The following is a 25046-nucleotide window of genomic DNA, read 5'->3' on the forward strand; positions in this document are numbered from 1 at the left end:
ATCAGGGTAGAGTCATCTGCATATTGGATGACAGAAGCGAGAGATGTGGATTTATGGAGTTGATTTGTGAAGATGGTAAAAAGGGGTCTACTTTATTTAAACGAAAACGTGTTATGTCGAACACCACTCCATCAATACATATACTTCGAACCACTAAATAATTGAACACACAAAACCACAAAATTACCGTGGAATTCGAAATGTCGAAGTGTTTTGGTTGGCCCTTCTGAGCTACAGATCCATAAGGTAAGTGTGCTGTAATTACAGACATTAGGATTAGGGTGCAGGTTAAGGTAAGTGCATAGATAGGTAATGCAAGATGGGTAATGTATTTAACGTTTAGTGTAGGGTTTGGTTAGTGTATGTGTGTGGCTTATTTATTTTGTTTGGGTATAGCTCCGTAGGGTAAGTGTGCGGTAGTTACGGACCTTAGGGTTAGGGAGGGGTTAAAGATAGTGCATAGATAGTGGTGTATTTGGGGTTTAGTGTAGGGTTAGAAGTAAGGTTTTGGTTGGTGTATGTTTGTGATTTATTTATTTTGTTTGGGTGGGTAGTATGTTTCGGGTGGTGGGGGTTGGCCAAGTATGACAATTCGGTATTTTGAGTTTCGCGGTTTTGTGCGTTCGATTATTTCTCGGTTCGGTGTATATGTGCCGATGGAGTGGTGTTCGACATAACGCGTTTTCGTTTAAATAAAGTAGACCTGGTAAAAAGTAGGGGACTTAATATGGAGCCTTGGGGAATTCATGTTAACAGGGAGCAAAGATAATAGCTCCTGTTGCCATTTAACAACCTGCTGGTGTTTGGTTAGATAGCTGTGGAACCCAGCTAGGGAAGAATGACTGAGATGTAATGTGTCCAGTTCTGATAGCAGTTTTTGGTGTGAAACTGTGTTGAATGCCTTTGAGAGATCTACAAAGATGGATAAGACATATTTATTCAGATTTTTGTGTTCATTTATTGTGTTAGTAAAACTGAAGAGGGCAGTTGTGGTGCTGTGGGGGGGGGCAAAACAATGTTATGTGTTTGATAGGAGGTTATTGGACAGAAGGTAGTTTAAAAGCTGGGAGTGAATACATTTTTCTAATATTTTGGAGAGAAGTGAAAGAATGGCTATGGGCCTGTAATTAGTAAACTCAGAAGAGTTGCCACCTTTATGCAGTGGGATGACATAGGAGACTTTCCAGATTAGTGGGACATGGTTCTTGGAGATAGAATGGCTGATGAGGATAGAAATGGGATAGGCTATAACTTGAGAGGCAGCTTTGAGGAATTCTGATGGGAGATTGTTAGCAGCTAGGCTGGTGGGCTTGAACTTGCTGAGTAGATTTTTTATGGTATGGGTTGGGACGGGGTTAAAGAAGAAGGAGTGTACACCCTCATTGTTGGTTATGGGGATTGTAGCAGTGATGTTTTGGTTGTAGTTAATAAGTAAGTGAATTGTGTTTATGAAAAAGGAATTGAATTGTGTAGCGATGCTATCATTTGATGGAGGTGTGGTAGGATTGGGGGTGGATGTACTACCAGGTTGTAGGAGTTTGTTTATAGTGGCCCAGAATTTTTGGGGTTGTTTTTGTTTCTTTGCTGTGCAGTGATGTAGTAGGCTTTTATGTCAGCTTTTATCTGGGGTTGGGCTTTATTCCTAAGTTGTTTGAAAAGTAGAAGGTTGTCATTGCTTTTGTTAGTTAACCAGTGTTCCCATGCCTTGTCCCTTTCTTTTAGTAGGTATTTGGTGTTGTTTGTAAGCCAGGGTGTGTGGTGATGTTTTATTCTAGCTATTCTGCAAGGGGCCAGGCTATTTAGGATGTTGAGGAAGGTGGTGTTAAAGTGTTGAACAGCATTATCTAGTGGTAGTGTTTTGAGGGGGGACCAGTTAATTTGTTGGTGGAGGGAGTTGAAAGTTTGGGCATTATTTTTTTTTCTTGTTGCAGATTAGCCTATAGACTACTTGTCTGGGTGGACTAAGATTGTTTCTGATTAGGTATGTGTGAAGGTGGTCACTTATGGTACTGGGGAGGCATCCTGCTAGAAGGGATGTGTTATTTTTATTTGTGAAAGCCCAATCCAGGATGGGTTGTCTTTTGGAGGTCATGTTTAAAGTCCTTTTGTAATTCTAGGGAAGCATAGAAATTAAATGGTGTGTGTGTTTGTTTTAAATTGTAATGACTAATTTTGAAGTTCCCACCAATCAATTCAGTGAAGGTATAAAGTAAAGGGAAACTGTATACTTGTCATTCTGATGAAGTCTCCTGAGAGAGAAACAAAAGTGCTTAATCCTGGTTATTTTTATTTTAAATGGTTAAATAAGTATACTTTATAATTTGAACTTTTTTGTGCTCCCTGTTTCTTCATCAACTCATTTGAAGTTTTTATGTTAACCGACCTTAACACCTTAAGCAAGGGGTGCTTAACAATTGTTAAGATTGCATCTCGCGCCACTTTAACCCTTAACTGATTTGTCTTTTTCTGAATATTGGAGTGTAATTACTGCACTCCACACACACACTCTCTCTCTCTTTATGTGTGTGTGTGTGTGTGTGTGTGTTTATATATATATATATATATATATATATATATATATATATATATATAGATAGATATATATATATATCTATATATATATATATATATATATATATATATATATATATATATATGAATATATATGTGTGTGTGTGTGTGTGTGTGTGTGTGTGTGTGTATATCTATCTATCTATATATATATATATATATATATATATATATATGTATATGAATATATATATGTGTGTGTGTGTGTGTGTGTGTGTGTGTGTGTGTGTGTGTGTTTATTTTTACACTCACACACACACACACACACACACACACACACACACACACACACACACACACACACACACACACATACACACTAGATATTGTATTCACTTATGATTATAAGATGTGTCCTTTTCATTTCTAGCAGCTTTAGAAACTGTAATTTTTATGCATCTTTTTTTCTTTTTGAGGGAACACTGCTTGTTCTGCATTCATTTTTTATTTATTAAGCAGTAGTGCTGTGTGACTTGCTTTTATCTGCCTGACTATTGCTGATCTCTGTCTGCCTTTGATTTTGGATTGGAGTTACGCATTTTAAGGTTTGGTTACTTCTGTTTTTTTTTTTTATCTTTACTCTTATATTGCATTTTTTTTTTCTTTCTTGAGTTTTAAGAGATCTTGGCTAGGGTCAGTTAGAAAAGAATTATTTTACAAACACTGAATAACATCCAGCTAATTAGTGGGAGGAGCTAAGAAATAGTATTCCTTATTTAACTGTATATATTTAGTGCAATCTTTATTTAGCTGTAGCGTTGTATGACTTGCTGCTCTCTGCCTGAGTATTGCCAGTCTCTATCTGCATTTGATTTTTCTCACCCATCTACCCTACTCCTGTTGTGCTTTTAAACCTGGTGGCTTTTGAGTTGCCACCCCCCCACCCACACTATAAATGTTATTTTGAACATTCCTCCAAATCTCATCTCATCAGCTCATTCTACTGAGCACTGAGAGATAACCTGGGAAGGCCCTCCCCTTTGGTCTCTTAAAACTGAGTTATCTTCTGTTTTCTATCTTCCCGTTTACTAAAAAATGCACTTTATTCAGCTGCTTCTATTTTATTTCTGCTTCTTCCTACTTTATTTATCTTTTTTGCTGCATGTTCTTAAGTAATCACTACCATGTTACTTAAGAAGAAAAGTGTTGCAGCTAAACTCTGCAAAAGCTAAGACTTACATTACCATATTGCCTGTTTCAGCACTTGTTTTTTTTTTTTTGCTACATTAATTGAATGTTTCTGAGTTGAATAGCTTTACTTTTAAACCTTTTTTGCAGTCTTTAGTTAGAACTGCCTTGGTTCCACTTTAATGAGAGTAGAGGGTACTTCAGTCATTTTCTAGCCCAGCATTGTGTAAAGGAAAAAAAAGAGTGTATTATTTTTGATTGGCCAGAGGGCATTGTTTATATTTTTTTAATTGAATCTCCTCTGTTATTTAACCACAGTATGTGTAAACTTGGCTCATAGCTTACAATCAAAGTAATTATAACATTAACATATCCACTATTTTGACACTTGTTTTCACATTATTTTTGTCACGGCTGCATTAATTCAGTATTTCTGTGTTGAATATTTGTTCTTTTTGACATTTTTACAGTATTCAGTTAGAACTGCTTCTGTCTGAGAAGCGGTACCTAGCAGTGCTTTTTATAGTCACTGATATCTCACAGAGTAATTACCCTTTGTAATCTCTGTAGAAGCTGATCTCTCAGAGTGTACATTTCCCTTAAAATACCCTACATATATATCTCACCATAACATATACTGAGCTATTTACAAAGTCTGTGTGCAGACATGTTGATGACTGTATAGACCAAGCTGTGCCCACTCATATTAAAATAAGACATACTCAAAAGACAAACTACCCTGGTGGAATCACAATATTAATTGTTTATGTAGTAAAAGAAAAAAAATCTTGGCCAAGCGTAGGAGGAACAAACCACTACATACTAAAAGCTTCCTCCCAACCACTCTAAACAGGGAGCTGAGAGGGTTAAGTGATACTTCAAATGCTAAATTTGAAGGAAAAAATAGCTTCTCAAGCAAAGGACAACCACAAACCTTTCTATAGCTGTCTGCAACATCAGGGGAAATAAGCAACAATGCCTAGAACTTATTGCAAAAGGTGTCATCCATACAGAACCTGAGGCCATTGCAACATTTTGGTTGACAGGTTCAGCTCAAATTTTTTCTCCCAGTAGTCCAAAGGAAATACTGCTTACAACAATCCCCTCAATCATTACTAGGAAACAGGTCATCAATGCAATTTCCAAGGACAGAAACACTGCATAGATGAACCCTGATAACATCCCGGGATGTTTAATAAATAGCATAAAACATGACCTCTTTGATCCACCTGAATCCTTTTCAACTGGAGCTTAGTCAGGCTTTGTGACCAAGGAATGGAAGATGCTTAATGTAATTCTCCTGTACAAGGGAAGCCCAACTACTTATCCAGATAACTACAAGCCCATAAGTCTGATCAGCATCATATGTAAGGCTATGGAAAGAATCATCAAGCACATGATAAATGAGGACATAGGTAACCTGCAAACCACGGACCCATAACAGTTCAACTTTGTTAAACTGTTTGAGAGGGTCAGCACAACAATGGATGAAGGTAAGACAGTGCAGACAGTTTATCTTGACCTGGCCAAGGTTTTTTATACAATACCCTACCAAGGCATTATAAACAAGCTCACGTATATAGATATAAACCCTTTTATCACACAGTGGACAGCCAACTGGCTCACTGATAGGATGCAGGAGGTTAAAATAGGTGAGACCACCTCCACCAAGAGGCCAGTCACTAGTGGAGTCCCCCAGGGCTCAGTACTGAGCCTGCTCCTTTTGGCATCCATTTCTCTAAAATGGAAGCAAATGCTGAAGGTTTATAGCTGACTAAGTTTTCAGATGATTGCAAGCTGGGAGTTATTATCAACTACCCTGCAGACAGTAACATTCTTCAAGAAGACCTATCTCTGACTAACAAATGGTGCAGAAGCCATGGTCTTAAACTCAATGCTAAGAAAGGCATAATTCTACTATTTGGATAGTCAACCATCTCGGTTAATTACCACATTGGTAATACGCCCCTAAGAGTCAACCCAGTTGTCAGGGATTTGGGTACCCATGGTGATAGTAGTCTTACCTTTGACTACCCTGTGGCCACAATGGTAAGGAAATCTTTTTATGTTGTATAACTTATAAGTAAAAGCATGGCATCTAGTTCTAAAGAGATCATTATCCCCACTATACCCTGACCTTATCAGACCAATCATAGAGTAAAATGCTCCCTTTAGTATGTACCTGACCAGACATATGCACCAAAGTAGAGTGATTCAGACATTCCTTGCAAAAACAATACAAGGCATAAGAAACCTGCCTTATGCTGAGTGCCTTAAAGCCCTTTTCCTCTAGCCAGTCTCCTATAGATTGCTGAGGGGTGATCTATGCCAGGTTTACAAGGCATCCTCAAACCCCACACTTATGAACTTCTTGCATATTTGTAAGTCAAACAACAGCAGAAATACAAGGTCTAGGGACCTGAATTTTGTCTGTGACTTAACTCATTCTCTCCAATGGAGCTGAGGAAGTTTGTACTGTAACTTCCAATAGGCAGAGACTAAGCCTTTTGATAGAATCAAATTATATTCCCACATTTCAAACAAATGTTCATATTTATTTATTTATTATTTTATTTTACATTTGTTGACCGGGCTGGTCTAGCTGGATACATGTCCATTTTCAGTAGAGGCCCGGGGAGAAAAGCTCCACATAGAGATACATAATAGTACAATTACATAAAAGAAATTATACAGTGTTAAGAAAAAATATTTAGGAAATGTAAAATAGTACAGTCAAAATGAAACCCCCTTTTTTTTTTATGGTATTCCAGTTCATAGGTTACATTGATAATTTATGCATAAAATGCTTATAATTAGTGTACGTAGGATAGATTGTAAATATTTCATATGAAGACATGAAGGAAGGGAGGGAATGAGTTTGGGGGAGAAGAAATTAGCCAGGGTTAGTGCAGGTGCATAGCCAGTGATCATTGAGATGTGATTTTAGATGTTTTTTAAAAAGTAGGAGAGAAGTCTGAGCTGTGATTTCAGTTGGAAGTTTATTCCATAATTTTCCTACAGAGTTTGAGAACAAGGAGTCACCTGCTGAGTTGTTTGATTTAGTAGTGTTAATCAGTAGTTTGTTTGAGGAACGTAAATTTTTGAGGTTGTTATATGGTGTGATAAGGCTAGAGAGTATAGGAGTGTTGCTAGGTTGATACAGGGTCTTGTGGGCTAAAGTAAGTTGGTAAGATTGAAGCTGGTTAGGGAGTTCATATCTCTGGAACTATAGGGGTTATGAAAGAAGTATAAACGGCAAACTCTTTATCACAAACTATTTTTATAGTGGTATTATTCTTTAGGTTCTAGGGCTTAACTTGAATTGTATAAGTCACAGTAAACACAGTAACTGTTATATTTGTAATATTTTGTAAACAACTTACAATATCTCAGCAGCCACTCAAGTTACACACAGTCAGTAGCATTTTATTCATCTAGCCAAAAGTTTTCATATGAGGCTAAGGAGTTCTTTCTGTTACTTGGTTGTTGAGATATTTAGAAAAATGTGAAAATTATATATAGTTTATGAATTAATATCATAAAAACAACAGTTAATATCTATTTACCTACACTAGACAGAGGTCAAATATTAATGCAGATGAGTTTGCCATTGTTTAAACTTTAAGATGAAATATTTTAAAACCTTGTGCATAGCATGGTTTTGGAATTATAGATGCAAATATGAACAAACAATATTTGACGCATAGAGGCATCAGTAGGAGTTAATTGCAGATGGACCTGGAGGCACCCCTCAGATGTAATGATTTAAACAGAACATGCTGGAGAGACAGATATGTGTCTCAAAGACTGCCTTGTCTGTGGAAAAGGTTTCCCATCCATGTGAAGCTGAGGTTGTCTGTTACTCAAATTAAGTGCAACTTAGACCAGTGGATGGAGGATAGGAAATTTAAACCTGACCTGGCACCCATGTCCCTTATGGACAGAGGTAGTTTATAACTGCCTGGCCTTCAGTGTCCTGTTTGGATGCAGGATGTCATTATTCTTTCGGGAAAACTTGGTTAGGCTTAGAAATGCCCCCCAGTCGTTAGCCTAGTAACAGTCTATGAGTCTATGAATCTATAATGGGCAGGATTCACGAAGCCTCCGTGTAAGAGTTATAACTCATACATGGAGGCTGCAGTTAAATGGAGTGATGTCAGCATGCTCTGCATATTCATGAGAGCATGCTGAATCACACCTAAGGCTAACACGGTCCATGTAAGACAGTAGGGGGCGTGTCCGTAGGCCGAGCCCTGTAAGTGGACACGCCCCCAGAAGAGTAAAAGTGCCCAAAGTAAACACCCACGACAGAGTCCATGGAAATGTGAATAAACACAACACAACACATGTCCCCACAGACTACGAACATAAAATTTACAAATGAACATCACATAATTTTTTTTTAAATTGTAAAGATGTTTAACCGTGAGTGCGCTCGTTTGCACGGGCGTGCCCGTAGCGCAGCTACAGTTAGCAGTCAGTGGGAAAGCATATAAGAACTAAATATGCAACAAAAACCAAGAAGCAGTAGTGTAGCGGTAGAGATGTTGGCTGAAGAGCAGGCATTCATGGTTCGAGCCCCCACAACACCAATTTTTATTTTTAGCAAAATAAGCACAAACAAGTCCCTGACAAATATGTACACATAAAATCACATTTTATGTAAAATGTAATGAAATAGCCCATTTATATTGAAGAAATGTGAGGTAACAAAACAACAAAAAATGCCAGATGTGCCCATAGCTGAGCTACAGTTTAACAGGGTGAGTGCATCTGCCAGTAGGTGAGCAGTGGTTTAACTGGTGCAAAATGAGTGCCCGTAGCTGAGCAGTGGTTTAACACACTAAATCTATGTGCCCCTAACTGAGCTGAGCATAATATGCGTGCTGATAGCCAAATGAGGCTTAAACCAGCATACCCCATTTGCGCAGAGCTGCGCACCGTGCAAACAAGCTAACTGACGGGCAACGTTGAGCAAGCCGTATCAAAACTGCCTTTACACAGACACACCCCTGAGCATGTCTAGACAGTCATAAAAAATAAAAAGTAGTGGCGAGGTTCGAACCCAGGATACTATACACCATAGTCAAGGTACCAAACCACTAAGCCATGACAACAGTACCTATAAATGCAATAATAGCTAATATATAGGAATGAATACAAACTGGAGCATGACAATGCAGGTTTACTGAAGTTGATACAATTCCAAAATGGCCAATCACAGATATGTGCGGGGAAAACGGACTATATAAGCCCCATAGGCAGGAATACACAGCATAAACGATTGTAGAACTGAACTGCAGGCAGAATGACAGGAGTAGGAGAGGGTAGTTGCTTTCGAGCACAGAGGTGGGGTGTTGAGGAGTCCAGGTACATGGTCTGGCTCCTAGTCCACAATCATGAGGCCCAACTCATGCAGGGCCAGGTCCTCTGGGGAGCATACAGGGCTGAGGCATGGGACCAGTTGGCTCATGATCTCACCAGTGCCACTGGGATTCCAAGGACTGGTGAGCAGGTCCGTCACCACCATGCGGACCTGAAGAGATACAAGCAGGACCAACTGAACCTTTGGATCCAGGAGGCCCGGCAAATGCCCAACGCCCCACTACTGAGTAAGTTACATTTAATTATGTATGTAAGAAATTAAACTAGCTGATATTTTGGAGATGTGTATTCCAATATTACTTCATTTATATTACAGCTGCAGGTGTCCGTTCTGCGAACCGCAGAGCCTATGGTGATAGGCTGGTGTGGTTGCGCCACCAGGCAGGTCAGTAATCCACTACCAGTGACTGTAAAGAAATATAAAAGTGTGACAGTCAGCAAAAGAGTGCAGTGTAGTCACTAAGGAATAAAATGTGCAAGTAACAGTGTGAAAGTGTCTGCAAGTATTGCTTGATTACAAAAGTGTGTTGCAGCCTGTAAGCCAAACAGAAAAATGAAAATGCCTGACATAAATTCTGAAATAAAAATGCCCCACCTGTAAGAAAATAGTACACAACCTGCAGCAGGCTGAAAAGTATAGCTGCAGAAGATGATGAAATCACGTGTGAAATATATCCCTGTTGAAATGCTGAAACATGACAGAAGTGAGACTGCTGGAAAGGATTGTAATAACTACAGGTAAAACATGTCAATAAAGCCTAGAAGTAAGTACCATCCTGAATAGTAAAATGAAAACAAGTGAGAGAGTGTGAGAAAGTGTCATGAATCCAGCAATATAGTAGTAATAACCCCTGAATAAAGTATACTGCAGTCAAGACAGAAAGAAATGCATATGAGAATCAAAACCAAACAGCGAAATCTGTTCAAAGTGTTGCTGCATCTGGAATGTGTATCCCAAAATCTGGATATGTTGCTCTCAGTCTGCAATATGCAGATAGTATGATTGTCTGATATACCAAACATACACACTTGTCTACAGCTATATAAAGCAAATGTAGCAGGATGATGTAGCTGAACAAAGCTAGATATGAATGTGTATGAAGAACAATAAAATGCATATTGATGTTGCAGTAACAGTCCTATCACCAAGTTGAAATAGTTATCATATAGGAAACTGTAGTTAGAACAGTAGTGTGTATATATCTGTAGCTATTAGAAATGTACAGCATATGTATTGGTATTTGAAGGTGTTAATATTATTTTATTCACCCCACCCTATAACCACATATAACGCATTCCACATGAAAATGGTATGTGCAATCACAATTAACACCCCTGGACGTTTGTCCTGTTGGGTCATATATATTTGCATGTCCATTGATGCATCTGCCCTGTTCATACATCCAAACCTGATGGCCTGTTGCCATCAATTAACCCTGCATGTTGTTGGACTGTGTATTGCTGTTCAAATTATGCATGTGTTATGCACGCTGTTCAATGGTGTGAATATCTGGGTGTTTGGTTAATGGGAATAATAATGCATGCTGTTACAACTAATTGTGAATGGTATTATATGTCACTAACCCAAACTGTCATGACATAATGCAAAACATAGGACGACAGGGAAGGCGGGTTCCAGCGGACCCACCTCTCCCACCTCAGCTGGCGAGTGCACCTGTCACTAGTGCCGAGTCTGGACCCTCCTCCAGTGGCCCTGTGCCACCTGCGGGTGGAAGCGCTGCAGGGGATGGGGCTCGCCCCCCCCCTCTGAAAGTGTGGCCAGAGGAGAACCCCCACTCACCCTCCGTAGCGTCCGGACTGTGGTGCGTAGGGAGATTCGGGACTCTGTTCTCGAGCCCCTAAGCCAGCTTGAGGCACGGGTGGCACAACTTACGGGCATGCCTCTTTCCCGGCCTACACAGCCCCCAGCACAGCCCTGTCCTGGGCAGTGAAGGAACAGTGGCAACTGCCTATGGGTGGGGATATCAGTTCCACTGTTGCCATCTGTGGGCTCATGGGCTCTGGATATCCAAACCTCCGTCCCTGTCAATTGTGTAACCCCCCCACATGTGTCATACACTGCCCCTGTACGCATCTTGTTTGTCTTGTCTGTTTACCTACCCAACCTACCTCCCCAGCTGTATCGACTTCCTTCACCTGACATACCACTCTCACCTGAAAAAAAAAAAAAGGGCACTCTGTACCGACAAAAATAATTACACCCCATACATAGCTGCCCATTCCACACACATGTCTGCTGGACATGGAATCTATCAATTACAATTGGCTGTACAACAAGTATTATTGTTGTCCTGACACCTCTCTCAGGGGTGGAAGGTTTCAAATGTCACACCAAATTACATACATATGCACAGCTGTTGCTGATGAAGAAATGGGCAGCTATGGGCCTTACCTACATCCCTCCTGCAAATCCCAAGCTTGTTTCCCTACTGTCTTACCCTCTTTGTGACCCCTTTTCACCACTTTCCTGTCTCCCCATTTTCATTTCTTTCAAAGAAAATAGTGCGGGTGTGCGCCAGAGTAAGCACTGTTAAGCGGCTGTAAGCAGGTGTGCGCGTGTGTGCTCGGAGCTAACCGCTAGTGCGCATGTGTGAGCTCCACGCAAACCAGCGCTAACCCGGTTACAACTGCTTAAAAGTGCCTTAGTCACTTTGATTGACAGGTCCTGTACTCAGTTCAAAAGCAAAATAAAATCGCACTGTCAGTCCCGAACCCAGGACCTTGGAAACACTAGTCTGCATGACCTACCACTAAGCCATGACTCTTATACAAGAACATTGTGCTAAAATAAATATAACATGTAATAGTAGGGATGAATGTAAAGGGAATATAGGATGTGTAGTACCCAAAGCATGTCATGTAGAATTACTGTCAAAACTACTGGATTCCCATAATAGTAGTGTGTGAACAGAAACAGCCATGCTAGTTGTTAGCTTGTAGGTAATAATGTCAGTTAATGTACATTTATAAATGTATGCATATGTACATATATATATATATATATATATATATATATATATATATATATATATATATATATATATAGATATATAAATATATATCTATATATAGTTGTAGGTGTCATTGTGCATACACACTTACTACAGGGAACAGGAGAGAGGAATGGAGAAATGTGAATCTACAACACAGCCTGAATCATGAGAGATACTAACCTTTACACTCACAGAACAGTGTCCACAGCATACCAGCATGGTCCCCGCCTTTACAATCTGAAAGGGCAATGCCTATCTCACATACCCTTTTATAGCACTGACCTGAAATCACAGTGAGAACTGCAATCAGTACACAACTGGCTGTATGCAATTAGCAAATGCTGGCTTACAATTGGTGCAGAGGCCATCACATGGACCTATGCAGATACCTACAAAAGCATCCAGTACTAACACTCCACACATGCAATACATTCATTGCACTGTCTGGAAGCAGACAGAGGGAGAGAGAAAACTGAGAGAGAGAGAGAACAAAAAAAAAAAAAAAAAAGCCCTACACGCTGTGATTCTGTGACTCTAAGCTGTCAGCAGTGACAGCAGCAGCAGGAATCAGAAGCAGTGGTAACACAACCAGCTGCAACAAACACAGGTAATGAAAAGTAGCAGGTTAATAGTGTGCATACTGTGAACCCTCCAAATGTGTCATAGGTCTGTATCTATAGGTATGTCCATGTGATATGTTGTGTGTACGTAGTTCCACCTAAAGGGGATGACCATACATTACATGTCAATCAGTGTTAGGCCATGATCCTGGCAGCAGCTGTCTGTGTGTTGCCCTCAGCAATGGCTGTAGTGACTGCTTTGAAAGGTCAGCCAGGTTCAAAAGGCAGGATCAGCCCATCACAAAGGCACACTGGCTGGGAACAAGTGTCTGCAGGTACCCGATATCACTGCATATGCATCCCATACTGCATAATTCCATAGCTTAGCAGACCAGGCCGGTTATGCATATGATGTGGTAGTTCCCAGGGTCAGTCGAGGTGCCTCGTTAGTGGTGTGGGACCACTGTTGCTGTATGCCACTGTCCAGGTACATATCTTGTAGTATGGCCAAGATAAATTATCAGTGTTATATGCGGTTGTATGTCCTCTTGGAGTGCAGGTAGCACACATCCAGGGATACCATGAGGTCACAGTGATGCTGTGTGTTCTGCTCTGCTGAGGGCGGCCCTCACCTGGACATGTGATATGATAGGGAGGTTATATACAGCTGTGATAACTATTTCAACTGGTGGGGGAGAAGGAGGGAGGATATGTGCACTGAACCTGTCTGCAAGAATGTTGCCAATAGCCGTGTGTTTGGTGAATGTTAAGTAGGTGTGTATTAACACAGAGCATATATGAGGCATTTGGTCCATATGTGTAACATAATTGAAGAAGGCCTTGTGGTCATCCATAGTGTTTGTGGCCATTTCCCTCCCAGAGTAGGCCGTGGCCATTGTTATGAGGGACAGTAGCATATACCAGTGCAGACCACAGATGCCTTCCCTTAATGTGAATGTGCTCTGTCCTGCAGTAGCCTCCTGCTATTGTTATACAATCTGCCTCTGTCTGGGGTCCACCGGACAGGATGCCTAACCTTTGTGCATAGGGTCTGGGTTAGAAATGTGTGTGCAAGTTCAATGCAATCTGTGGCATGTCCGTGGTAAGCATTTGCAAAGGGGTCAGCAGTGTGGGTTGTGGCTTCCACTGGCCCAGTGTGCTGCATGGATACCATCTCAGTCCCAACAAGTGAATAACTGTCTAATCACATACATATCAAAGTAGTCTACTGTGCTGGTGGTGGTGGTGGGATATGTATATCCAGGCCGAGTAACTTGTGTCCACATCACACTAGTGGATGGCGTCCCACATACAGTACACAAACTCCCCACATCCAAACACTTGTCACTTGCAGGTTTCAAACCCCTACCGAAATATGTTATGGCACTTGAAAGTGATGCTGTAGCAGGTTGCGCTATTCTGAGTACCGGTAGATGTCTCTTCTCCAGCTGTATGTATAGGGTGCTGTCATCATCACTGTTTGGAAAGGGTAATGTGCATCATGTAGTGTGATCCCCTGATTTCAAAAAAGCACATGTTTTTCATACAAAATTACACACACACAAAGTTCCCACCTTCAAACACACACACAAGTCATTTACAGGTTTCAAACTCCTACCTAACTATATCACAACACTCAGGAGAGACGCATTAGCAGAGTGCGCTATTCGAATTACTGGGAGGTTTCTCTTCTCCTGCTGTACTTATAGGGTGCTGACATCATCAGTGTTTAGAAAGGGGAATGTGCATCCTGTAGTGTGTTCTCCCAGTTGCCAAAAGGCACATTTCCCTCACACAAAACTGCACACACACTAACCCCCTCATCCAAACACACACAATTGCAATTTGCAGGATTCAAACCACTACCTAACTATGTTAGGACACTCGAGTCAGATGCATTAGCAGAGTGCGCTATTTGCATTACTGGTAGGCTTTCCTTCTCCTGCTGTACTTATAGGGTGCTGACATCATTAGTGTTTAGAAAGGGGAATGTGCATCCTGTAGTGTGTTCTCCCAGTTGCCAAAAGGCACATTTCCCTCACACAAAATTGCACACACACTAAACCCCCTCATCCAAACACACACACTTGCTGGATTCAAACCGCTACCTAACTATGTTATGACACTCGAGCCGGATGCATTAGCAGAGTGTGCTATTTGCGTTACTGGGAGGCTTCCCTTCTCCTGCTGTACTTATAGGGTGCTGACATCATTTGTGTTTAGAAAGGGGAATGTGCATCCTGTAGTGTGTTCTCCCAGTTGCCAAAAGGCACATTTCCCTCACACAAAATTGCACACACACTAAACCCCCTCCTCCAAACATACGCACGTGCCATTTGCAGGATTCAAACCAATACCTAACTATGTTATGACACTCGAGACGGACGCATTAGCGGAGCGTGCTATTCATGTTACTGGGAGGTTTCTCTTCTCCTGCTGTACTTATAGGGTGCTGACATCATCAGTGTTTAGAAAGGGGAATGTGCATCCTGTAGTGTATTTTCCTAGTTGGCAAAAGGGACACTTCTTTCAAACAGTCTTGAACACACACTAACCCCCTCCACACACAGTGAGCATGGACAGGATTCAAACCACTACCTAACTATGTTATGACATTTGAGACGGACGCATTAGCGGAGTGCACTATTCGCATTACTGGGAGGATTCCCTTCTCCTGCTGCACTTATAGGGTGCTGACATCATCAGTGTTTAGAAAGGGGAATGTGCATCCTGTAGTGTGTTCTCCTAGTTGGCAAAAGGGATACTTCTTTCAAACAGTCTTGAACACACACTAACCCCCTCCACACACACACACTGAGCATGTACAGGATTCAAACCACTACCTAACTATGTTATGACACTTGAGACAGACGCATTAGTGGAGAGCGCTATTCGCATTACTGGGAGGTTTCTCTTCTCCTGCTGTACTTATAGGGTGCTGACATCATCAGTGTTTAGAAAGAGGAATGTGCATCCTGTAGTGTGTTTTCCCAGTTGCCAAAAGGGACATTTCCCTCTCACACACACAAACCCCACTCACACACACTGAGCATTTGGAGGATTCGAACCCTTACCTAACTATATTATGACAGTTGAGGGAGACACATTAGCAGAGCGCATTATCCGAATTACTGGGCATTTGCTCTGCACCTGTAGTATTTATAGGGTGCTGACATCTTTATTTCTACAGAGGTATGGGCATGTAGTACTACCTGTCAGGTGGGGGATAGCATATATATGCATTTGCAGCCACCTACGTCAGGGTCAGATATGCACATCGCACTGGCAGGTTATGTTCTATACCATGCTTTGGGACCACAGGACCTGTAACACACAACACAACCAGTCCAGAACACCACACCCACATCCAGGACACACACTTAGCTTCCCTGGGAACAGTGCCAGGATATGCAGGTGTTCACATACACCATTCCAGTTGTTAACATCAGGTACAGGCATATTGTGTGTGAGAACTACTCAGGCCTCTACCACTTTACCCTACAGCCACTACAATTTGTGGGTCCATGTGCTATGGCAGAACCACACACCACAGCCACATAGGGGAATACATATTGCACCTGTCCATCTGCAACGTGGGTACTCACTGTTCCACACCAGAGGTAGACCACCATTGTTGATATCTGACCATACCCACCTTTCCCTGGACATCCATATCGCATCTCCACGCCCAGACAAGGTTGTCACTGCACACAAACTGTATTTAGCACAAGCAGACTCTACACTTGTGTAGACTGGGGTGGAAAACTTCAGAGGACCCATGCTGGGGGACTATACTGGCCACTCAGCATAATCCTTGACAATTGCATTCTATGAGCATGTGTACGGTTTGCATTGTCATGCTATCCCACATATACCCATGACTGCTCCACAACAAGACACCTGTCAGCTGTACACCAGCCATATATGCACCGTACAACAGACATAGTGACCTAATACATTGCAGAGCTGTAGCCCACAGAGGAAGGACATCTGTGAACAGTTCCGGCATGGCACTTCATTCACACATACTCATTACAACACAGTGTTGACAGTGGAATCATCCAGAGAATGCAGATAGGGCTCCCCTCAGTCTGTTATTGACGGACACCTACTGTCAGAGATCCTCAGCAACCCTCTCACAGCACACACCAACAACATGGCTATGGCTTAGCACATTCAATCCCTGGGACCTCCACGGTACCCCTGCTTGACAGAGGAACAGCTCACTAGCCTCACATGTTGCCTTCTGTGACCTACTTTACAGTGGCACAGTAGCCTACTATCCTGGGGATGCAGATGCTAAACACACTCTGGCTGAGCTGTCATTCCCTAGGGCAACAAGCCTAGTATTGACCTCTACACCCATATGTTCAATTGTCGGATGCACAATATTTGTTGTGCTGTTCTACTGTTTGCAGGTCTTTATTGCCATAGCATTCCCTGTCCCTATGACCAACTTGTGTATCTGTGGAAGACGTTTGCATATGACGGCGATCCACTATATCACTTATGTCTCTGTAGTCATTTACTGTGTGCACTGGGCAGATTGCTGTGTTGTGGTTGGTTCCTGGACTGACACGTACAAATACCAGATATGTGTGGCCAACTGCTAAACGGAGATATGGCCTAAGTGTGAGCATGCCCAGTTCAGCCTTTCCATGGCATGTTGTCTGACATATGCCTCATTTATCAAAGTGTGCGAGCATGCCCAGTGTGAGCTTTCCATATGTTGCACTCTGAAGTCCACCACATATTTGGGTGTGTGTGAACTTCAACAATATCTCACATTTATGGTTGTGTGTTGGGTGTCATGTTGTGTACTAACTGGCCAACTGCTTCATGTCTGCCACAACAGGGATTATACTGTGCCTGCAAGGATTGCATGGGATACTTTGCAGACAGTTCTCAACATACTTTCATAATGACCTAACACTGTAGTACCATATACTGTACTGGTTCAGTACTTTCACTGTGGTGGACAGTATCCTGGGCTTTAGTCCTATGACTGCTTGACATCTTCATGGTGAGCACAACAGATTGTGTAGGGGCCAGTTGTGCACATATGACCATGTTGCATTATGTTCAGATATGGACTACCTACACCAGGCTCGTCCAACATTGCTAGTGTATTCCACAACATGGGTGGACATTGGCAAACACTAGCAATGTTCCCTAGGCCATTTCTGATGCTAGTCACAGGGTGTGTTTGTCCTTCAACACACATTGTAACTGGAGTTTGCCATGACATATGTCATGGTTAGTATACTGTGACTCCGTCTACCTCTGACATAACAGTGATACCCAGGGTTAGCCTACCATCTCCCATCCACTCATCAGGATTCCTCTTGAGGGGTGTCGATATGTGACTCTCTGGCTGACCTGTACCAGGAGTTTACTGAAGATTGGGGGTGCCTTCTGTGTTATGGATCATTCTGTACAGCTTGTCCTATGTATGTCAGTGCTGGGGGTTCAGGTCTCTCATGTGCATAGCTCACTGCCATTCAGATTGTACAAGGTGCAACATGTTCATTCATTCCAGGTTGGACATGGCTTCATACATCAGGCACAGCTTTCCTGTAGCTGGGAAGTATGGTGTTGTGTGGGGCTGCAGTTTGTTTACTCAGGCAACACATGGCATCTGTTCATGCTCTTTGCTACTCCTGGTGGGGTACTGTTGTAGACTTTACAGTTGATGGAGGTGTCTGCTGTGGTATATCCCACAGGGGCTATTGTAGTCACTTGTGACACTGATGGAGGATGACTGCAGAGCCACAGTGAGTTCCCCTTATCTACATCTGCCAACCTTCATGTTTGGGAGGGTATATAGTATATGTTTCTGTGAACACTACAGCCACATGTTTGTTCAGTGCAGGATATCTATCACCTTTTGTACCCAGGTCTCACATTACATGTTAGGTACCTCATGGGTTAACACCTGTGTGGTAATTTGTGGGCACTTACTGTATATCCATGGTGGTTGTCTATACACAGTTCTGCAATTAGCTTGCTGACATGGCTATGGCTACAGTTGTCTGTTTGTAGGTGGCCCTTTTGTGGGTTGCTTGTGTCAGCTGGGGGTCAGATATGGTGAGCTGTTTGTACTCCTCTGCATACATGTTCAGTCACAGTCCTTCCATGTTGGCCTATACCTATGGGACAAAAATACAGAACGGGGGGGCAAGACCAGGCCTTGTGGGATGCCACTCATATCTGCTTTGTAGTCTGACATGGATGCGGCATGTCTGACCATGTCAGTTCTGTCCTTGGTCTGGTTTGCAACCCCTCTACTGACATAGGGGTATATATTTAAGCTGGTGAACATATCCATACTGAACTCGTACGGTATTGTCTAGAAGCATGTGCATGGTCCAGCTACACTGTGTGGGCCACATTGCCCTCATCAATGACCTTAATGACTGCTTCAAATGGGTCAGACATGTTTAGGGGCAGGTTCTGCAGTTACGACAGCCACACTGTGTAGGGTCCAGTATCAGTAGGTCCACAACAGCCTTCTGTCTGCGGTACATACTGATCCTTTCCATTGCTGTGCAGAACAAGCTTGTCAGGATCCTGGGGTGGTAGTTTGGAGTATCCATTCAGGCAACACCTTTGTTGTGATGGACCACTGTTGTTGTACACTGCTCTTTGGGTACATATCCTGTGGTAAGGCTGACATTGGGCAGTAGTGTGATTCGGCATTCCATTATTCTTGGAGTTCATGTTGGCCTCAGCACAGGACACCATCACATACCTTTGCTGCTGTGTGTTCTGCTTTGCAGATGATGGCTGTTACCTCAGCATCTGCAATGTCAGGGGACCATCAGTCTGCTGGGATAGGTATTTTGCACTCTGGGGGGGGTGTTTGCATTGCACCTAACAGGTTGTATGTTAGCAATATGTGTGTGTGTTTGGTATGTTGTTTGTAATATCTGTGTGATTCGGAGCATATCTGTGGATGCCCAACATGGTTCCTACCATCAGTTGGGTAAGCCTTGTGATTATCATTAGTGTCCTGTACGTTTTGTATCTTCATAGGTTCATGGGTTCATACTAGGCTATACACCCTAGGCCATTAGTAAGCCTAGCCAGAGTGTGTGTGTCTTTGCCACCTTGCTATGTTCTATTATGGCCATTTATGAAGTTCTTCACTGTGCCTCTGTCTGGTCATGACACAGTGAGGACCCCCAGTATACATGTACGGTCATCCATCCACTTGGCAATATTCCTGTTGAGGGGTGTTAGTGAGGGGCTCTGCCTACCATAGATTGGGATCCTGTTTCTGGGTGTGGGGAGCCTCTGGGTTATGTATCTGTCCCTCCAGCACATCTTATTTCATTATGTGTTGAGGCTGACATCTGTGACTCTCACAGCTCCAATGGCTTTGATTTCCTGTGGTGGAGCATGTCCATTACTCCTGTGTTGGACATGGCCTTGTACAACATACATACAATGCCTCTGTGTAGGCAGTCTGTGACTGCAGTCAGCTGGGGTGTCTACAGCCAGGCAGCATATGACATATATTTCACGCCCTTTATCCTGTTGGTGGAGTAACTATGAGGTCTTCCGAACCGCTGCAGGTGTCACGTACGGTACATCCCATATGAGTCATTGGACTAGATTATGGGTCTGATAAGGGAACAGTACAGCGGCACAGTGACCTCTGTTGATGTAGATGTGAATCCTTTCATGATACGGTGTCCAATATCGACAATCTTCATAGCCACATTGGCATCGTGAGTGTCACATGACAGATTAATGTTGACCTGTGTCCCTAGGTCCCTGATTACTCCTTGCATACATAATGGTTTGACACCTATGTGGTAATTTGTGTGTATCTTGTCTGGTATTTGGTGGGACATTCATACTGTCCAGTGTCTTCAGGATGTCTGGGTGGAGTTCTTGTGTGTGAGAGTGTGGTCTGTCGCATGCTACAGACTGTACAGCAGTTTTGACTACAGTTATGTGCACATGGGTGGTCTCCGCTGCTTTGTGCATTGTCAGTTACCTGGCCATATGGGTGTCTGTGCTGCATATGGATACTCCCCCTCCTTTGATGTTTTGGTGCAGGTGTTGGGGCCATAACACATGATATGTGATATAACCTAGTAGTGCTGGTGTGCTATCACTAGGCTTGCAGCAGGCTTCTATCACTGCACAGACATCAATGTTCTCCATAATGGGAAGTGCCTCAGGAGCATGCATATTGCAGTTTACACATCTGGCATTGGTCAGCATTACCCTTATGTTTCCTACCACTTATGTTTTCTAGGGTGGTGGGTAGTCTTTTTGGCCTTGCCTACATATGGCTCTATGGAGGCGGCAAAGGCCTTATCCAGTATCCAGACGCACATGGGTAACAGGTGCAAGCCATCCCTGGAACAGCAGCATGGCTTGTCATACTTGACATCTCAAGCAGACAGACATTAGACCCTCTTGGACTGACAGCTGTAACTGTGCCAGCTGTTAAACATGAGCATTCTGTGTTTGTACTGTGGCATCATTCTTGGTGAGGGTTGGATGCTGCACACAGCCAGTGTCATACCGGCCTGGGGTACATACTCAGATGTACCATCCATGTCTCTTTTCATGTTGACCAGGGAGGTACATCTCAGGTAATTCACACCAGCATGGACATTGAGTGCATCATATTTCTGCTTGCTTTGGGGTGACCTGCGTACTTGTGTTATGTGGCATTTTGTGGCAGCCTACAGGCAGCTTACTCTACCCTTTCCCTTGTTCAGTCTGGTGAGTGGGACAGCAGTGTGTCTGCTTATACAGACACCTATTACGACTGTATCAGGCATGTTGTTTCTCCTTCTGGCCTGTGACTGTGTGGCACACCAGCTTTGCATACTATTCATTGCATGTGCTATGTTTGAAGGCTGTGGTTGCTTGTGATCTGCTGTGGAGGCTTCTGTTGGTGTGGTGTGTTTGTAATTAAGGCCTCTGGGAATATTTGTCTGTGATTATGTATTTGGTTTACAGTTGTGGTAGGTCTATGTGGGACTGGGTTTGTGGTGTATGTGGTTACCTTCTCCTCCTGACTAGTTCTGACAGTACTGAGTTGGTGGAGCTCAACCTCTGGTTTGGATACATGGATGCATCTATCACATATATTTGTATTTTTTGGGGGGTGTTGTGGTTGTCTGTGTACATGGGACTGGTGTCACATTGCCTCTAGATTCACAGATTCTACTTGTTGTGGCTGGACTTAGTGGATTGTATGTGTGGACATATGTTATTGCCATACTACTGGTCAGTGATTACTTCCCTTTTTATGTTTGCTCTATCATGTGGTAGCTTCCTCATTCTCTTGCATGGTTTGGTAATGGCTGGAGTCCAGCATGCCAGATACCTGCGTGTATGGCATTGTGTGTTGTTGTTATTTGTGATTGCATACTCCAAGCATTCCTGGCTGTGTTCATGGAATGCCTGTATAACATATTCTGTTGTGTGTCCCATATTCTGCACTTGCACAAGGCCTTTTGTGGATTCAACATCGGTTTTGAGGGCTGCAACCTATGCTTTACACATGTTTTTCACTGTGGTATTCTGGCCAGGGACTGGGGTCAGGATGTGTATATCCAGTGTGATTACTCTATAGTCTGGTCTTACCAGTGAGGGGTACACTTCTCATCTTGCCATCCAGTACACATGTTGCTGATTATCACATCCAGTATGCTTACCCCTGTTGTGGGAGTGGTATATTGTTCCTGGGCATTTTGGTTTATGGATTCTGGGAACTTTTCTCCTACTGTGTTGGTGCTAGTATAATGCTCCCGGTGTATGTCTGGGTATTTTAAGTCAAGCAATATAATGTGGTTTGGGGGGCTTGATATATTCATGTATTCCGACATAGGCCAGGTGCAATTCCTGGTATTAGGACAGTAGTCTGCAGCAGGCTATATACTGGGAGGCGGTTTTAGCCATTGGTATTTGACCATGGCTAATCCATGCTGCTTCTTGTTGTGGTACCAACATGGGGGTGTGGTTATCCTTGCCATTTCTTGCTAGTCACCCTCCTTTTGTAGCTTGTTCCATGTTTTGCGGCTGTACAGCACAGTATGAAGCGTGACCTGGTAGTCTTAGGGTGCTGATGTGAGCCTTGACCCAGTTCTCTATTACAGGACTGGTATCTACATTCTCCATACTGTGTGCGTTTACACTGCACACATCTTGCTGTTTAGACATCTGTCATTGGGTAGCATTACATCTAGGTTCCTATCCCTTGTAGAACCTATGAAGGTGGGTTTGTGTTTTGAGACTTACCTATTCAGGGCATGCTGTGGGTACTGACAGCCTTTGCCAGTATCCATGGGGCATGGCATGATAGGTGCACGCCACCCCTAGCAGGTGGTGCATCATGTCATGCTCCACATGTCTTCCCAGCCTGAAACACATTGGCTCCCCTTTGACTAACTGCATTACTTCAACCAGTTATTGCACTTGATCATCCCATCGTCATTTTGTGGCTTCATGCTTGGTGAGGGTGGATGTTAGTCAGGGCGCTCATGTGTGCATATAGTACATGGTGTTACATTACTTAACACATGGCATTCATGCCTCAGGTGGTGCTGCAAGGCTGCCTCTGTCGGATGCGCATATTACACTTCCCTGTACATGTTTGTGAGCAGGTAATGTCATTTTAGACATCCATGTTATTATTTGAGTGAGTCAGAGGGGGTATCATTCCCAGGGTTCCTACTGAGCCAGTGTATGTGCTATGCGTTGCCTCTTTGCCAAGGCCAGGGCATACTGGGCACACCTCCTTCTGCCTACTGGGGCAGGCTCAGGTTGTTCCTCCTCCAAGTCACGCTCTGCCTGTGATGGCCTTGGCAATGGTGGGGGGCTGTTTGGCCCGGCCCTATGCTGGTCCTGCTGCAGCTGTTTTTGCAAGGTCATATTATGTAGCATAGCACATGCCATGACAATTTGGGAACATGTAGTTGGTGTGTACTGCAAGGCTCCACCAGATGTGTCCAGACACCGGAACCGTGACTTGAGCAGCCCAAACACATGCTCTATTACATTATGTGTTTGAGCATGTGCCTCATTATGGCGTTCCTGTTCAGGTGTGTGTGCGTTTCTGATGGGTGTCATCAACCACGGCTCCAGTGCATAACCTGCATCCCCCACTAGGTGTCCGTGTGGGATGTCCCCATTGGCAAATGTCTGGTACAGCTGCATCAAATGCCAGATGTGGGAATCGTGGTAACTCCCAGGGCAGCCAGCACACACATTCATTATTATGCCCTGGGCATCACACACGACCTGGCAGTTGATGGAGGGGAAGCCCTTGCGGTTAATGTAGGCCCTACCCCGCTCACCAGCTGGTGCTTTGATGCGTATGTGCTTGCAGTCTATTGCACCCACTACCTCAGGGTATTCCACTATTTGCTGGAAGAGACGCATATTGCTGGCCAATACCTCACGGGCATTGGGGAAATATACATGATCACCGACATGTGCTGACATGGCATCCAGGAACTGGTGCAGTAACCTGGAGGCTGATGCCTGTGATATCCCCATCATATCGCCAGTTGGTCTCTGGAAGGTACCTGTTGCTAGTATTATTAGGCCAACACATACCTTGGTTTCCACTGGGATGGGTTCCCCTCTGTTGGTTCTGTGTGTGAGGCGTGGCCTGCACAGCTCAACAATTTGCTGCAGGAGCTCTCTGTCCACTTTATAGCGCTCTACTATCTCCAGCTCATGTAACCCATGGTAGGTGACCCTGGGCCTGTACACTCTTCTCCGTCTCCTCACTGTGGGTTGTCTGGCACCATCTGCATTGTCACCACCCTCAGCAAGTCGCCTATGTCTCATTATGACAGCTATGGCAGCCCCTAACATTTCTGCTCTGAGTTAAGCTTTTTCAGTTTTCACTTCTATTAGCTTACTCCTGTCTTGCAGTGTCTCTTAAGAGAAACATCCTGCACTACTGTTTGCAGAGTTTTAAGTGCTGGGCTGGGCTACTATTCTGCCTGTGTAATTGCCTGCTTCTAATTGTTTTCACCTGCTAGCTTCAGCAGTTATCCCTGCTAGCTTCCTATTAATTCTGTTGCTTCCTTTTTCCCCTCTGTTTCCTCAGGGGGGAGCAACGTGCATACCATCAGAAACATGCTCACAGTGGCTTACACGCGTGCACACATGCTTACATGGTTCAGAATCTACTTATTCGGGTTAAAACGCGTGTACACCCGCGCAAACACTGTTACACGTCTGCCAACAGCCTCCAACATACTCAGCCTGCCCTACATGTGCGCACACCCGCACAAACAGTGTTAAACATCTCCCAACATGCTCCCACATGCTCAGTCTGCCTTACACGCGCACAGACTGCCCTACTCACACTTCATGGCATGCACACGTGCGCATGCACGCCCAG

General features: G+C 43.4%; 1 protein-coding gene across 1 annotated transcript in view; it reads left to right on the forward strand.

Moving 5' to 3' along the window:
* Positions 1 to 25046, forward strand: part of LOC122814305 (nuclear factor 7, brain-like) — a 530904-nt gene that overhangs the window by 391748 nt on the left and 114110 nt on the right. The window lies entirely within an intron of this gene.

Source organism: Protopterus annectens, chromosome 10.part0 (assembly GCF_019279795.1).
Source record: "Protopterus annectens isolate FY-2018-M chromosome 10.part0, PAN1.0, whole genome shotgun sequence".
Taxonomy (NCBI): domain Eukaryota; kingdom Metazoa; phylum Chordata; order Ceratodontiformes; family Protopteridae; genus Protopterus; species Protopterus annectens.